The following is a 15,496-nucleotide window of genomic DNA, read 5'->3' as shown; positions in this document are numbered from 1 at the left end:
AGGTCAGTGTGTGCTATGGGAGTCAGTGAGTGAGTGAGCTGTGAGGAGGTCAGTGTGTACTATGGGGGTCAGTGAGTGAGTGAGCTGGGAGGAGGTCAGTGTGTGATATGGGGGTTGGTGAGTGAGTGGGCTGTGAGGAGGTCAGTGTGTGCTATGGGGTCGGTGAGTGAGCTGTGAGGAGGTCAGTGTGTGCTATGGGGTTGGTGAGTGAGTGAGCTGTGAGGGGGTCAGTGTGTGCTATGGGGTCGGTGTGTGAGTGAGCTGTGAGGAGGTCAGTGTGCGCTATGGGGTTGGTGAGTGAGTGAGCTGTGAGGGGGTCAGTGTGTGCTATGGAGTCGGTGAGTGAGTGAGTGAGCTGTGAGGAGGTCAGTGTGTGATATGGGGGTCAGTGAGTGAGTGATCTGTGAGGAGGTCAGTGTGTGCTATGGGGGTCAGTGAGTGAGTGAGCTGTGAGGAGGTCAGTTTGTGCTATGGGGTCGGTGAGTGAGTGAGCTGTGAGGAGGTCAGTGTGTGCTATGGGGTCGGTGAGTGAGCTGTGAGGAGGTCAGTGTGTGATATGGGGGTTGGTGAGTGAGTGAGCTGTGAGGAGGTCAGTGTGTGATATGGGGTTGGTGAGTGAGTGAGCTGTGAGGAGGTCAGTGTGTGATATGGGGGTCGGTGAGTGAGTGGGCTGTGAGGAGGTCAGTGTGTGATATGTGGGTCAGTGAGTGAGTGAGCTGTGAGGAGGTCAGTGTGTGATATGGGGGTCAGTGAGTGAGTGAGCTGGGAGGAGGTCAGTGTGTGATATGGGGGTTGGTGAGTGAGTGAGCTGTGAGGAGGTCAGTGTGTGATATGGGGGTCAGTGAGTGAGTGAGCTGTGAGGAGGTCAGTGTGTGCTATGGGGGTCAGTGAGTGAGTGAGCTGGGAGGAGGTCAGTGTGTGATATGGGGGTTGGTGAGTGAGTGAGCTGTGAGGGGGTCAGTGTGTACTATGGGGGTCAGTGAGTGAGCTGGGAGGAGGTCAGTGTGTACTATGGGGGTCGGTGAGTGAGTGGGCTGTGAGGAGGTCAGTGTGTGATATGGGGGTCAGTGAGTGAGTGAGCTGTGAGGAGGTCAGTGTGTGATATGGGGTCGGTGAGTGAGTGAGCTGTGAGGAGGTCAGTGTGTGATATGGAGTCAGTGAGTGAGTGAGCTGTGAGGAGGTCAGTGTGTGCTATGGGGTCGGTGAGTGAGTGAGCTGTGAGGAGGTCAGTGTGTGATATGGGGTCGGTGAGTGAGTGAGCTGTGAGGAGGTCAGTGTGTGATATGGGGGTTGGTGAGTGAGTGAGCTGTGAGGAGGTCAGTGTGTGATATGGGGGTCAGTGTGTGATATGGAGGTCAGTGAGTGAGTGAGTGAGCTGTGAGGAGGTAAGTGTGTGCTATGGGGTCAGTGAGTGAGTGAGCTGTGAGGAGGTCAGTGTGTGATATGGGGGTCAGTGAGTGAGTGAGCTGTTAGGAGGTCAGTGTGTGCTATGGGGTCGGTGAGTGAGTGAGCTGTGAGGGGGTCAGTGTGTGATATGGGGTCAGTGAGTGAGTGAGCTGTGAGGAGGTCAGTGTGTGCTATGGGGTCAGTGAGTGAGTGAGCTGTGAGGAGGTCAGTGTGTGATATGGGGTCAGTGAGTGAGTGAGCTGTGAGGGGGTCAGTGTGTGATATGGGATCAGTGAGTGAGTGAGCTGTGAGGGGGTCAGTGTGTGATATGGGGGTCAGTGAGTGAGTGAGCTGTGAGGGGGTCAGTGTGTGATATGGGGTCAGTGAGTGAGTGAGCTGTGAGGAGGTCAGTGTGTGCTATGGGGTCGGTGAGTGAGTGAGCTGTGAGGAAGTCAGTGTGTGATATGTGGTCAGTGAGTGAGTGAGCTGTGAGCAGGTCAGTGTGTGATATGGGTTCGGTGAGTGAGTGAGCTGTGAGGGGGTCAGTGTGTGATATGGGGTCGGTGAGTGAGTGAGCTGTGAGGAGGTCAGTTTGTGCTATGGGGTCGGTGAGTGAGTGATCTGTGAGGAGGTCAGTGTGTGCTATGGGGATGGTGAGTGAGTGAGCTGTGAGGAGGTCAGTGTGTGCTATGGGGTCGGTGAGTGAGCTGTGAGGAGGTCAGTGTGTGCTATGGGGTTGGTGAGTGAGTGAGCTGTGAGGGGGTCAGTGTGTGCTATGGGGTCGGTGAGTGAGCTGTGAGGAGGTCAGTGTGCGCTATGGGGTTGGTGAGTGAGTGAGCTGTGAGGGGGTCAGTGTGTGCTATGGGGTCGGTGAGTGAGTGAGTGAGTGAGTGATCTGTGAGGAGGTCAGTGTGTGCTATGGGGGTCAGTGAGTGAGTGAGCTGTGAGGAGGTCAGTTTGTGCTATGGGGTCGGTGAGTGAGTGTGCTATGGGGTCGGTGAGTGAGCTGTGAGGAGGTCAGTGTGTGATATGGGGGTTGGTGAGTGAGTGAGCTGTGAGGAGGTCAGTGTGTGATATGGGGTTGGTGAGTGAGTGAGCTGTGAGGAGGTCAGTGTGTGATATGGGGGTCGGTGAGTGAGTGGGCTGTGAGGAGGTCAGTGTGTGATATGGGGGTGAGTGAGTGAGCTGTGAGGAGGTCAGTGTGTGATATGGGGGTCAGTGAGTGAGTGAGCTGGGAGGAGGTCAGTGTGTGATATGGGGGTTGGTGAGTGAGTGAGCTGTGAGGAGGTCAGTGTGTGATATGGGGGTCAGTGAGTGAGTGAGCTGTGAGGAGGTCAGTGTGTGATATGGGGGTTAGTGAGTGAGTGAGATGTGAGGAGGTCAGTGTGTGCTATGGGGTTGGTGAGTGAGTGAGCTGTGAGGGGGTCAGTGTGTGCTATGGGGGTCAGTGAGTGAGTGAGCTGTGAGGAGGTCAGTGTGTGATATGGGGGTTGGTGAGTGAGTGAGCTGTGTGGAGGTCAGTGTGTGCTATGGGAGTCAGTGAGTGAGTGAGCTGTGAGGAGATCAGTGTGTACTATTGGGGTCAGTGAGTGAGTGAGCTGGGAGGAGGTCAGTGTGTGATATGGGGGTTGGTGAGTGAGTGAGCTGTGAGGAGGTCAGTGTGTGCTATGGGGTCGGTGAGTGAGCTGTGAGGAGGTCAGTGTGTGCTATGGGGTTGGTGAGTGAGTAAGCTGTGAGGGGGTCAGTGTGTGCTATGGGGTCGGTGTGTGAGTGAGCTGTGAGGAGGTCAGTGTGCGCTATGGGGTTGGTGAGTGTGTGAGCTGTGAGGGGGTCAGTGTGTGCTATGGGGTCGGTGAGTGAGTGAGTGAGCTGTGAGGAGGTCAGTGTGTGATATGGGGGTCAGTGAGTGAGTGATCTGTGAGGAGGTCAGTGTGTGCTATGGGGGTCAGTGAGTGAGTGAGCTGTGAGGAGGTCAGTTTGTGCTATGGGGTCGGTGAGTGAGTGAGCTGTGAGGAGGTCAGTGTGTGCTATGGGGTCGGCGAGTGAGCTGTGAGGAGGTCAGTGTGTGATATGGGGGTTGGTGAGTGAGTGAGCTGTGAGGAGGTCAGTGTGTGATATGGGGTTGGTGAGTGAGTGAGCTGTGAGGAGGTCAGTGTGTGATATGGGGGTCGGTGAGTGAGTGGGCTGTGAGGAGGTCAGTGTGTGATATGTGGGTCAGTGAGTGAGTGAGCTGTGAGGTCAGTGTGTGATATGGGGGTCAGTGAGTGAGTGAGCTGGGAGGAGGTCAGTGTGTGATATGGGGGTTGGTGAGTGAGTGAGCTGTGAGGAGATCAGTGTGTGATATGGGGGTCAGTGAGTGAGTGAGCTGTGAGGAGGTCAGTGTGTGCTATGGAGGTCAGTGAGTGAGTGAGCTGTGAGGAGGTCAGTGTGTGATATGGGGGTCAGTGAGTGAGCTGTGAGGAGGTCAGTGTGTGCTATGGGGTTGGTGAGTGAGTGAGCTGTGAGGAGGTCAGTGTGTGATATGGGGGTCGGTGAGTGAGCTGTGAGGAGGTCAGTGTGTGATATGGGGGTCAGTGAGTGAGTGAGCTGTGAGGAGGTCAGTGTGTGCTATGGGGGTCAGTGAGTGAGTGAGCTGGGAGGAGGTCAGTGTGTGATATTGGGGTTGGTGAGTGAGTGAGCTGTGAGGAGGTCAGTGTGTACTATGGGGGTCAGTGAGTGAGTGAGCTGGGAGGAGGTCAGTGTGTACTATGGGGGTCGGTGAGTGAGTGGGCTGTGAGGAGGTCAGTGTGTGATATGGGGGTCAGTGAGTGAGTGAGCTGTGAGGAGGTCAGTGTGTGATATGGGGGTCAGTGAGTGAGTGAGCTGGGAGGAGGTCAGTGTGTGATATGGGGGTTGGTGAGTGAGTGAGCTGTGAGGAGGTCAGTGTGTACTATGGGGGTCAGTGAGTGAGTGAGCTGGGAGGAGGTCAGTGTGTACTATGGGGGTCAGTGAGTGAGTGAGCTGGGAGGAGGTCAGTGTGTGATATGGGGGTTGGTGAGTGAGTGAGCTGTGAGGAGGTCAGTGTGTGATATGGGGGTCGGTGAGTGAGTGAGCTGTGAGGAGGTCAGTGTGTGCTATGGGGTCGGTGAGTGAGTGAGCTGTGAGGAGGTCAGTGTGTGATATGGGGTCGGTGAGTGAGTGAGCTGTGAGGAGGTCAGTGTGTGATATGGGGGTCGGTGAGTGAGTGGGCTGTGAGGAGGTCAGTGTGTGATATGGGGGTCGGTGAGTGAGTGAGATGTGAGGAGGTCAGTGTGTGATATGGGGTTGGTGAGTGAGTGAGCTGTGAGGAGGTCAGTGTGTGATATGGGGGTCAGTGAGTGAGTGAGCTGTGAGGAGGTCAGTGTGTGCTATGGGGTCGGTGAGTGAGTGAGCTGTGAGGAGGTCAGTGTGTGATATGGGGGTCAGTGAGTGAGTGAGCTGTGAGTGGGTCAGTGTGTGCTATGGGGGGGGTTGGTGAGTGAGTGAGCTGTGAGGAGGTCAGTGTGTGCTATGGGGCCAGTGAGTGAGTGAGCTGTGAGGAGGTCAGTGTGTGATATGGGGTCAGTGAGTGAGTGAGATGTGAGGGGGTCAGTGTGTGATATGGGGTCAGTGAGTGAGTGAGTGAGCTGTGAGGGGGTCAGTGTGTGATATGGGGGTCAGTGAGTGAGTGAGCTGTGAGGGGGTCAGTGTGTGATATGGGGTCAGTGAGTGAGTGAGCTGTGAGGAGGTCAGTGTGTGCTATGGGGGTCCGTGTGTGATATGGAGGTCAGTGAGTGAGTGAGTGAGCTGTGAGGAGGTCAGTGTGTGCTATGGGGTCAGTGAGTGAGTGAGCTGTGAGGAGGTCAGTGTGTGATATGGGGGTCAGTGAGTGAGTGAGCTGTTAGGAGGTCAGTGTGTGCTATAGGGTCGGTGAGTGAGTGAGCTGTGAGGGGGTCAGTGTGTGATATGGGGTCAGTGAGTGAGTGAGCTGTGAGGAGGTCAGTGTGTGCTATGGGGCCAGTGAGTGAGTGAGCTGTGAGGAGGTCAGTGTGTGATATGGGGTCAGTGAGTGAGTGAGATGTGAGGGGGTCAGTGTGTGATATGGGGTCAGTGAGTGAGTGAGCTGTGAGGGGGTCAGTGTGTGATATGGGGGTCAGTGAGTGAGTGAGCTGTGAGGGGGTCAGTGTGTGATATGGGGTCAGTGAGTGAGTGAGCTGTGAGGAGGTCAGTGTGTGCTATGGGGTCAGTGAGTGAGTGAGCTGTGAGCAGGTCAGTGTGTGATATGGGGTCGGTGAGTGAGTGAGCTGTGAGGGGGTCAGTGTGTAATATGGGGTCGGTGAGTGAGTGAGCTGTGAGCAGGTCAGTGTGTGATATGGGGTCGGTGAGTGAGTGAGCTGTGAGGAGGTCAGTGTGTGCTATGGGGTCGGTGAGTGAGTGAGCTGTGAGGAGGTCAGTGTGTGATATGGGGTCGGTGAGTGAGTGAGCTGTGAGGAGGTCAGTGTGTGATATGGGGGTTGGTGAGTGAGTGAGCTGTGAGGAGGTCAGTGTGTGATATGGGGGTCAGTGTGTGATATGGAGGTCAGTGAGTGAGTGAGTGAGCTGTGAGGAGGTAAGTGTGTGCTATGGGGTCAGTGAGTGAGTGAGCTGTGAGGAGGTCAGTGTGTGATATGGGGGTCAGTGAGTGAGTGAGCTGTTAGGAGGTCAGTGTGTGCTATGGGGTCGGTGAGTGAGTGAGCTGTGAGGGGGTCAGTGTGTGATATGGGGTCAGTGAGTGAGTGAGCTGTGAGGAGGTCAGTGTGTGCTATGGGGTCAGTGAGTGAGTGAGCTGTGAGGAGGTCAGTGTGTGATATGGGGTCAGTGAGTGAGTGAGCTGTGAGGGGGTCAGTGTGTGATATGGGATCAGTGAGTGAGTGAGCTGTGAGGGGGTCAGTGTGTGATATGGGGGTCAGTGAGTGAGTGAGCTGTGAGGGGGTCAGTGTGTGATATGGGGTCAGTGAGTGAGTGAGCTGTGAGGAGGTCAGTGTGTGCTATGGGGTCGGTGAGTGAGTGAGCTGTGAGGAAGTCAGTGTGTGATATGGGGTCAGTGAGTGAGTGAGCTGTGAGCAGGTCAGTGTGTGATATGGGTTCGGTGAGTGAGTGAGCTGTGAGGGGGTCAGTGTGTGATATGGGGTCGGTGAGTGAGTGAGCTGTGAGGAGGTCAGTTTGTGCTATGGGGTCGGTGAGTGAGTGATCTGTGAGGAGGTCAGTGTGTGCTATGGGGTTGGTGAGTGAGTGAGCTGTGAGGAGGTCAGTGTGTGCTATGGGGTCGGTGAGTGAGCTGTGAGGAGGTCAGTGTGTGCTATGGGGTTGGTGAGTGAGTGAGCTGTGAGGGGGTCAGTGTGTGCTATGGGGTCGGTGAGTGAGCTGTGAGGAGGTCAGTGTGCGCTATGGGGTTGGTGAGTGAGTGAGCTGTGAGGGGGTCAGTGTGTGCTATGGGGTCGGTGAGTGAGTGAGTGAGTGAGCTGTGAGGAGGTCAGTGTGTGATATGGGGGTCAGTGAGTGAGTGATCTGTGAGGAGGTCAGTGTGTGCTATGGGGGTCAGTGAGTGAGTGAGCTGTGAGGAGGTCAGTTTGTGCTATGGGGTCGGTGAGTGAGTGTGCTATGGGGTCGGTGAGTGAGCTGTGAGGAGGTCAGTGTGTGATATGGGGGTTGGTGAGTGAGTGAGCTGTGAGGAGGTCAGTGTGTGATATGGGGTTGGTGAGTGAGTGAGCTGTGAGGAGGTCAGTGTGTGATATGGGGGTCGGTGAGTGAGTGGGCTGTGAGGAGGTCAGTGTGTGATATGGGGGTGAGTGAGTGAGCTGTGAGGAGGTCAGTGTGTGATATGGGGGTCAGTGAGTGAGTGAGCTGGGAGGAGGTCAGTGTGTGATATGGGGGTTGGTGAGTGAGTGAGCTGTGAGGAGGTCAGTGTGTGATATGGGGGTCAGTGAGTGAGTGAGCTGTGAGGAGGTCAGTGTGTGATATGGGGGTCAGTGAGTGAGTGAGATGTGAGGAGGTCAGTGTGTGCTATGGGGTTGGTGAGTGAGTGAGCTGTGAGGGGGTCAGTGTGTGCTATGGGGGTCAGTGAGTGAGTGAGCTGGGAGGAGGTCAGTGTGTGATATGGGGGTTGGTGAGTGAGTGAGCTGTGTGGAGGTCAGTGTGTGCTATGGGAGTCAGTGAGTGAGTGAGCTGTGAGGAGATCAGTGTGTACTATGGGGGTCAGTGAGTGAGTGAGCTGGGAGGAGGTCAGTGTGTGATATGGGGGTTGGTGAGTGAGTGAGCTGTGAGGAGGTCAGTGTGTGCTATGGGGTCGGTGAGTGAGCTGTGAGGAGGTCAGTGTGTGCTATGGGGTTGGTGAGTGAGTGAGCTGTGAGGGGGTCAGTGTGTGCTATGGGGTCGGTGTGTGAGTGAGCTGTGAGGAGGTCAGTGTGCGCTATGGGGTTGGTGAGTGAGTGAGCTGTGAGGGGGTCAGTGTGTGCTATGGGGTCGGTGAGTGAGTGAGTGAGCTGTGAGGAGGTCAGTGTGTGATATGGGGGTCAGTGAGTGAGTGATCTGTGAGGAGGTCAGTGTGTGCTATGGGGGTCAGTGAGTGAGTGAGCTGTGAGGAGGTCAGTTTGTGCTATGGGGTCGGTGAGTGAGTGAGCTGTGAGGAGGTCAGTGTGTGCTATGGGGTCGGTGAGTGAGCTGTGAGGAGGTCAGTGTGTGATATGGGGGTTGGTGAGTGAGTGAGCTGTGAGGAGGTCAGTGTGTGATATGGGGTTGGTGAGTGAGTGAGCTGTGAGGAGGTCAGTGTGTGATATGGGGGTCGGTGAGTGAGTGGGCTGTGAGGAGGTCAGTGTGTGATATGTGGGTCAGTGAGTGAGTGAGCTGTGAGGTCAGTGTGTGATATGGGGGTCAGTGAGTGAGTGAGCTGGGAGGAGGTCAGTGTGTGATATGGGGGTTGGTGAGTGAGTGAGCTGTGAGGAGGTCAGTGTGTGATATGGGGGTCAGTGAGTGAGTGAGCTGTGAGGAGGTCAGTGTGTGCTATGGAGGTCAGTGAGTGAGTGAGCTGTGAGGAGGTCAGTGTGTGATATGGGGGTCAGTGAGTGAGCTGTGAGGAGGTCAGTGTGTGCTATGGGGTTGGTGAGTGAGTGAGCTGTGAGGAGGTCAGTGTGTGATATGGGGGTCGGTGAGTGAGCTGTGAGGAGGTCAGTGTGTGATATGGGGGTCAGTGAGTGAGTGAGCTGTGAGGAGGTCAGTGTGTGCTATGGGGGTCAGTGAGTGAGTGAGCTGGGAGGAGGTCAGTGTGTGATATTGGGGTTGGTGAGTGAGTGAGCTGTGAGGAGGTCAGTGTGTACTATGGGGGTCAGTGAGTGAGTGAGCTGGGAGGAGGTCAGTGTGTACTATGGGGGTCGGTGAGTGAGTGGGCTGTGAGGAGGTCAGTGTGTGATATGGGGGTCAGTGAGTGAGTGAGCTGTGAGGAGGTCAGTGTGTGATATGGGGGTCAGTGAGTGAGTGAGCTGGGAGGAGGTCAGTGTGTGATATGGGGGTTGGTGAGTGAGTGAGCTGTGAGGAGGTCAGTGTGTACTATGGGGGTCAGTGAGTGAGTGAGCTGGGAGGAGGTCAGTGTGTACTATGGGGGTCAGTGAGTGAGTGAGCTGGGAGGAGGTCAGTGTGTGATATGGGGGTTGGTGAGTGAGTGAGCTGTGAGGAGGTCAGTGTGTGATATGGGGGTCGGTGAGTGAGTGAGCTGTGAGGAGGTCAGTGTGTGCTATGGGGTCGGTGAGTGAGTGAGCTGTGAGGAGGTCAGTGTGTGATATGGGGTCGGTGAGTGAGTGAGCTGTGAGGAGGTCAGTGTGTGATATGGGGGTCGGTGAGTGAGTGGGCTGTGAGGAGGTCAGTGTGTGATATGGGGGTCGGTGAGTGAGTGAGATGTGAGGAGGTCAGTGTGTGATATGGGGTTGGTGAGTGAGTGAGCTGTGAGGAGGTCAGTGTGTGATATGGGGGTCAGTGAGTGAGTGAGCTGTGAGGAGGTCAGTGTGTGCTATGGGGTCGGTGAGTGAGTGAGCTGTGAGGAGGTCAGTGTGTGATATGGGGGTCAGTGAGTGAGTGAGCTGTGAGTGGGTCAGTGTGTGCTATGGGGGGGGTTGGTGAGTGAGTGAGCTGTGAGGAGGTCAGTGTGTGCTATGGGGCCAGTGAGTGAGTGAGCTGTGAGGAGGTCAGTGTGTGATATGGGGTCAGTGAGTGAGTGAGATGTGAGGGGGTCAGTGTGTGATATGGGGTCAGTGAGTGAGTGAGCTGTGAGGGGGTCCGTGTGTGATATGGAGGTCAGTGAGTGAGTGAGTGAGCTGTGAGGAGGTCAGTGTGTGCTATGGGGTCAGTGAGTGAGTGAGCTGTGAGGAGGTCAGTGTGTGATATGGGGGTCAGTGAGTGAGTGAGCTGTTAGGAGGTCAGTGTGTGCTATAGGGTCGGTGAGTGAGTGAGCTGTGAGGGGGTCAGTGTGTGATATGGGGTCAGTGAGTGAGTGAGCTGTGAGGAGGTCAGTGTGTGCTATGGGGCCAGTGAGTGAGTGAGCTGTGAGGAGGTCAGTGTGTGATATGGGGTCAGTGAGTGAGTGAGATGTGAGGGGGTCAGTGTGTGATATGGGGTCAGTGAGTGAGTGAGCTGTGAGGGGGTCAGTGTGTGATATGGGGGTCAGTGAGTGAGTGAGCTGTGAGGGGGTCAGTGTGTGATATGGGGTCAGTGAGTGAGTGAGCTGTGAGGAGGTCAGTGTGTGCTATGGGGTCAGTGAGTGAGTGAGCTGTGAGCAGGTCAGTGTGTGATATGGGGTCGGTGAGTGAGTGAGCTGTGAGGGGGTCAGTGTGTAATATGGGGTCGGTGAGTGAGTGAGCTGTGAGCAGGTCAGTGTGTGATATGGGGTCGGTGAGTGAGTGAGCTGTGAGGAGGTCAGTGTGTGCTATGGGGTCGGTGAGTGAGTGAGCTGTGAGGAGGTCAGTGTGTGATATGGGGTCGGTGAGTGAGTGAGCTGTGAGGAGGTCAGTGTGTGATATGGGGGTTGGTGAGTGAGTGAGCTGTGAGGAGGTCAGTGTGTGATATGGGGGTCAGTGTGTGATATGGAGGTCAGTGAGTGAGTGAGTGAGCTGTGAGGAGGTAAGTGTGTGCTATGGGGTCAGTGAGTGAGTGAGCTGTGAGGAGGTCAGTGTGTGATATGGGGGTCAGTGAGTGAGTGAGCTGTTAGGAGGTCAGTGTGTGCTATGGGGTCGGTGAGTGAGTGAGCTGTGAGGGGGTCAGTGTGTGATATGGGGTCAGTGAGTGAGTGAGCTGTGAGGAGGTCAGTGTGTGCTATGGGGTCAGTGAGTGAGTGAGCTGTGAGGAGGTCAGTGTGTGATATGGGGTCAGTGAGTGAGTGAGCTGTGAGGGGGTCAGTGTGTGATATGGGATCAGTGAGTGAGTGAGCTGTGAGGGGGTCAGTGTGTGATATGGGGGTCAGTGAGTGAGTGAGCTGTGAGGGGGTCAGTGTGTGATATGGGGTCAGTGAGTGAGTGAGCTGTGAGGAGGTCAGTGTGTGCTATGGGGTCGGTGAGTGAGTGAGCTGTGAGGAAGTCAGTGTGTGATATGGGGTCAGTGAGTGAGTGAGCTGTGAGCAGGTCAGTGTGTGATATGGGTTCGGTGAGTGAGTGAGCTGTGAGGGGGTCAGTGTGTGATATGGGGTCGGTGAGTGAGTGAGCTGTGAGGAGGTCAGTTTGTGCTATGGGGTCGGTGAGTGAGTGATCTGTGAGGAGGTCAGTGTGTGCTATGGGGTTGGTGAGTGAGTGAGCTGTGAGGAGGTCAGTGTGTGCTATGGGGTCGGTGAGTGAGCTGTGAGGAGGTCAGTGTGTGCTATGGGGTTGGTGAGTGAGTGAGCTGTGAGGGGGTCAGTGTGTGCTATGGGGTCGGTGAGTGAGCTGTGAGGAGGTCAGTGTGCGCTATGGGGTTGGTGAGTGAGTGAGCTGTGAGGGGGTCAGTGTGTGCTATGGGGTCGGTGAGTGAGTGAGTGAGTGAGTGAGCTGTGAGGAGGTCAGTGTGTGATATGGGGGTCAGTGAGTGAGTGATCTGTGAGGAGGTCAGTGTGTGCTATGGGGGTCAGTGAGTGAGTGAGCTGTGAGGAGGTCAGTTTGTGCTATGGGGTCGGTGAGTGAGTGTGCTATGGGGTCGGTGAGTGAGCTGTGAGGAGGTCAGTGTGTGATATGGGGGTTGGTGAGTGAGTGAGCTGTGAGGAGGTCAGTGTGTGATATGGGGTTGGTGAGTGAGTGAGCTGTGAGGAGGTCAGTGTGTGATATGGGGGTCGGTGAGTGAGTGGGCTGTGAGGAGGTCAGTGTGTGATATGGGGGTGAGTGAGTGAGCTGTGAGGAGGTCAGTGTGTGATATGGGGGTCAGTGAGTGAGTGAGCTGGGAGGAGGTCAGTGTGTGATATGGGGGTTGGTGAGTGAGTGAGCTGTGAGGAGGTCAGTGTGTGATATGGGGGTCAGTGAGTGAGTGAGCTGTGAGGAGGTCAGTGTGTGATATGGGGGTCAGTGAGTGAGTGAGATGTGAGGAGGTCAGTGTGTGCTATGGGGTTGGTGAGTGAGTGAGCTGTGAGGGGGTCAGTGTGTGCTATGGGGGTCAGTGAGTGAGTGAGCTGGGAGGAGGTCAGTGTGTGATATGGGGGTTGGTGAGTGAGTGAGCTGTGTGGAGGTCAGTGTGTGCTATGGGAGTCAGTGAGTGAGTGAGCTGTGAGGAGATCAGTGTGTACTATGGGGGTCAGTGAGTGAGTGAGCTGGGAGGAGGTCAGTGTGTGATATGGGGGTTGGTGAGTGAGTGAGCTGTGAGGAGGTCAGTGTGTGCTATGGGGTCGGTGAGTGAGCTGTGAGGAGGTCAGTGTGTGCTATGGGGTTGGTGAGTGAGTGAGCTGTGAGGGGGTCAGTGTGTGCTATGGGGTCGGTGTGTGAGTGAGCTGTGAGGAGGTCAGTGTGCGCTATGGGGTTGGTGAGTGAGTGAGCTGTGAGGGGGTCAGTGTGTGCTATGGGGTCGGTGAGTGAGTGAGTGAGCTGTGAGGAGGTCAGTGTGTGATATGGGGGTCAGTGAGTGAGTGATCTGTGAGGAGGTCAGTGTGTGCTATGGGGGTCAGTGAGTGAGTGAGCTGTGAGGAGGTCAGTTTGTGCTATGGGGTCGGTGAGTGAGTGAGCTGTGAGGAGGTCAGTGTGTGCTATGGGGTCGGTGAGTGAGCTGTGAGGAGGTCAGTGTGTGATATGGGGGTTGGTGAGTGAGTGAGCTCTGAGGAGGTCAGTGTGTGATATGGGGTTGGTGAGTGAGTGAGCTGTGAGGAGGTCAGTGTGTGATATGGGGGTCGGTGAGTGAGTGGGCTGTGAGGAGGTCAGTGTGTGATATGTGGGTCAGTGAGTGAGTGAGCTGTGAGGTCAGTGTGTGATATGGGGGTCAGTGAGTGAGTGAGCTGGGAGGAGGTCAGTGTGTGATATGGGGGTTGGTGAGTGAGTGAGCTGTGAGGAGGTCAGTGTGTGATATGGGGGTCAGTGAGTGAGTGAGCTGTGAGGAGGTCAGTGTGTGCTATGGAGGTCAGTGAGTGAGTGAGCTGTGAGGAGGTCAGTGTGTGATATGGGGGTCAGTGAGTGAGCTGTGAGGAGGTCAGTGTGTGCTATGGGGTTGGTGAGTGAGTGAGCTGTGAGGAGGTCAGTGTGTGATATGGGGGTCGGTGAGTGAGCTGTGAGGAGGTCAGTGTGTGCTATGGGGGTCAGTGAGTGAGTGAGCTGGGAGGAGGTCAGTGTGTGATATTGGGGTTGGTGAGTGAGTGAGCTGTGAGGAGGTCAGTGTGTACTATGGGGGTCAGTGAGTGAGTGAGCTGGGAGGAGGTCAGTGTGTACTATGGGGGTCGGTGAGTAAGTGGGCTGTGAGGAGGTCAGTGTGTGATATGGGGGTCAGTGAGTGAGTGAGCTGTGAGGAGGTCAGTGTGTGATATGGGGGTCAGTGAGTGAGTGAGCTGGGAGGAGGTCAGTGTGTGATATGGGGGTTGGTGAGTGAGTGAGCTGTGAGGAGGTCAGTGTGTACTATGGGGGTCAGTGAGTGAGTGAGCTGGGAGGAGGTCAGTGTGTACTATGGGGGTCAGTGAGTGAGTGAGCTGGGAGGAGGTCAGTGTGTGATATGGGGGTTGGTGAGTGAGTGAGCTGTGAGGAGGTCAGTGTGTGATATGGGGGTCGGTGAGTGAGTGAGCTGTGAGGAGGTCAGTGTGTGCTATGGGGTCGGTGAGTGAGTGAGCTGTGAGGAGGTCAGTGTGTGATATGGGGTCGGTGAGTGAGTGAGCTGTGAGGAGGTCAGTGTGTGATATGGGGGTCGGTGAGTGAGTGGGCTGTGAGGAGGTCAGTGTGTGATATGGGGGTCGGTGAGTGAGTGAGATGTGAGGAGGTCAGTGTGTGATATGGGGTTGGTGAGTGAGTGAGCTGTGAGGAGGTCAGTGTGTGATATGGGGGTCAGTGAGTGAGTGAGCTGTGAGGAGGTCAGTGTGTGCTATGGGGTCGGTGAGTGAGTGAGCTGTGAGGAGGTCAGTGTGTGATATGGGGGTCAGTGAGTGAGTGAGCTGTGAGTGGGTCAGTGTGTGCTATGGGGGGGGGTTGGTGAGTGAGTGAGCTGTGAGGAGGTCAGTGTGTGCTATGGGGCCAGTGAGTGAGTGAGCTGTGAGGAGGTCAGTGTGTGATATGGGGTCAGTGAGTGAGTGAGATGTGAGGGGGTCAGTGTGTGATATGGGGTCAGTGAGTGAGTGAGCTGTGAGGGGGTCAGTGTGTGATATGGGGGTCAGTGAGTGAGTGAGCTGTGAGGGGGTCAGTGTGTGATATGGGGTCAGTGAGTGAGTGAGCTGTGAGGAGGTCAGTGTGTGCTATGGGGGTCCGTGTGTGATATGGAGGTCAGTGAGTGAGTGAGTGAGCTGTGAGGAGGTCAGTGTGTGCTATGGGGTCAGTGAGTGAGTGAGCTGTGAGGAGGTCAGTGTGTGATATGGGGGTCAGTGAGTGAGTGAGCTGTTAGGAGGTCAGTGTGTGCTATAGGGTCGGTGAGTGAGTGAGCTGTGAGGGGGTCAGTGTGTGATATGGGGTCAGTGAGTGAGTGAGCTGTGAGGAGGTCAGTGTGTGCTATGGGGCCAGTGAGTGAGTGAGCTGAGAGGAGGTCAGTGTGTGATATGGGGTCAGTGAGTGAGTGAGATGTGAGGGGGTCAGTGTGTGATATGGGGTCAGTGAGTGAGTGAGCTGTGAGGGGGTCAGTGTGTGATATGGGGGTCAGTGAGTGAGTGAGCTGTGAGGGGGTCAGTGTGTGATATGGGGTCAGTGAGTGAGTGAGCTGGGAGGAGGTCAGTGTGTGATATGGGGTCGGTGAGTGAGTGAGCTGTGAGGGGGTCAGTGTGTAATATGGGGTCGGTGAGTGAGTGAGCTGTGAGCAGGTCAGTGTGTGATATGGGGTCGGTGAGTGAGTGAGCTGTGAGGAGGTCAGTTTGTGCTATGGGGTCAGTGAGTGAGTGAGATGTGAGGAGGTCAGTGTGTGCTATGGGGTTGGTGAGTGAGTGAGCTGTGAGGGGGTCAGTGTGTGCTATGGGGGTCAGTGAGTGAGTGAGCTGGGAGGAGGTCAGTGTGTGATATGGGGGTTGGTGAGTGAGTGAGCTGTGTGGAGGTCAGTGTGTGCTATGGGAGTCAGTGAGTGAGTGAGCTGTGAGGAGATCAGTGTGTACTATGGGGGTCAGTGAGTGAGTGAGCTGGGAGGAGGTCAGTGTGTGATATGGGGGTTGGTGAGTGAGTGAGCTGTGAGGAGGTCAGTGTGTGCTATGGGGTCGGTGAGTGAGCTGTGAGGAGGTCAGTGTGTGCTATGGGGTTGGTGAGTGAGTGAGCTGTGAGGGGGTCAGTGTGTGCTATGGGGTCGGTGTGTGAGTGAGCTGTGAGGAGGTCAGTGTGCGCTATGGGGTTGGTGAGTGAGTGAGCTGTGAGGGGGTCAGTGTGTGCTATGGGGTCGGTGAGTGAGTGAGTGAGCTGTGAGGAGGTCAGTGTGTGATATGGGGGTCAGTGAGTGAGTGATCTGTGAGGAGGTCAGTGTGTGCTATGGGGGTCAG

Source organism: Pseudophryne corroboree, chromosome 7 (assembly GCF_028390025.1).
Source record: "Pseudophryne corroboree isolate aPseCor3 chromosome 7, aPseCor3.hap2, whole genome shotgun sequence".
NCBI lineage: Eukaryota > Metazoa > Chordata > Amphibia > Anura > Myobatrachidae > Pseudophryne > Pseudophryne corroboree.
Note: the sequence above shows the minus strand (reverse complement) of the source record.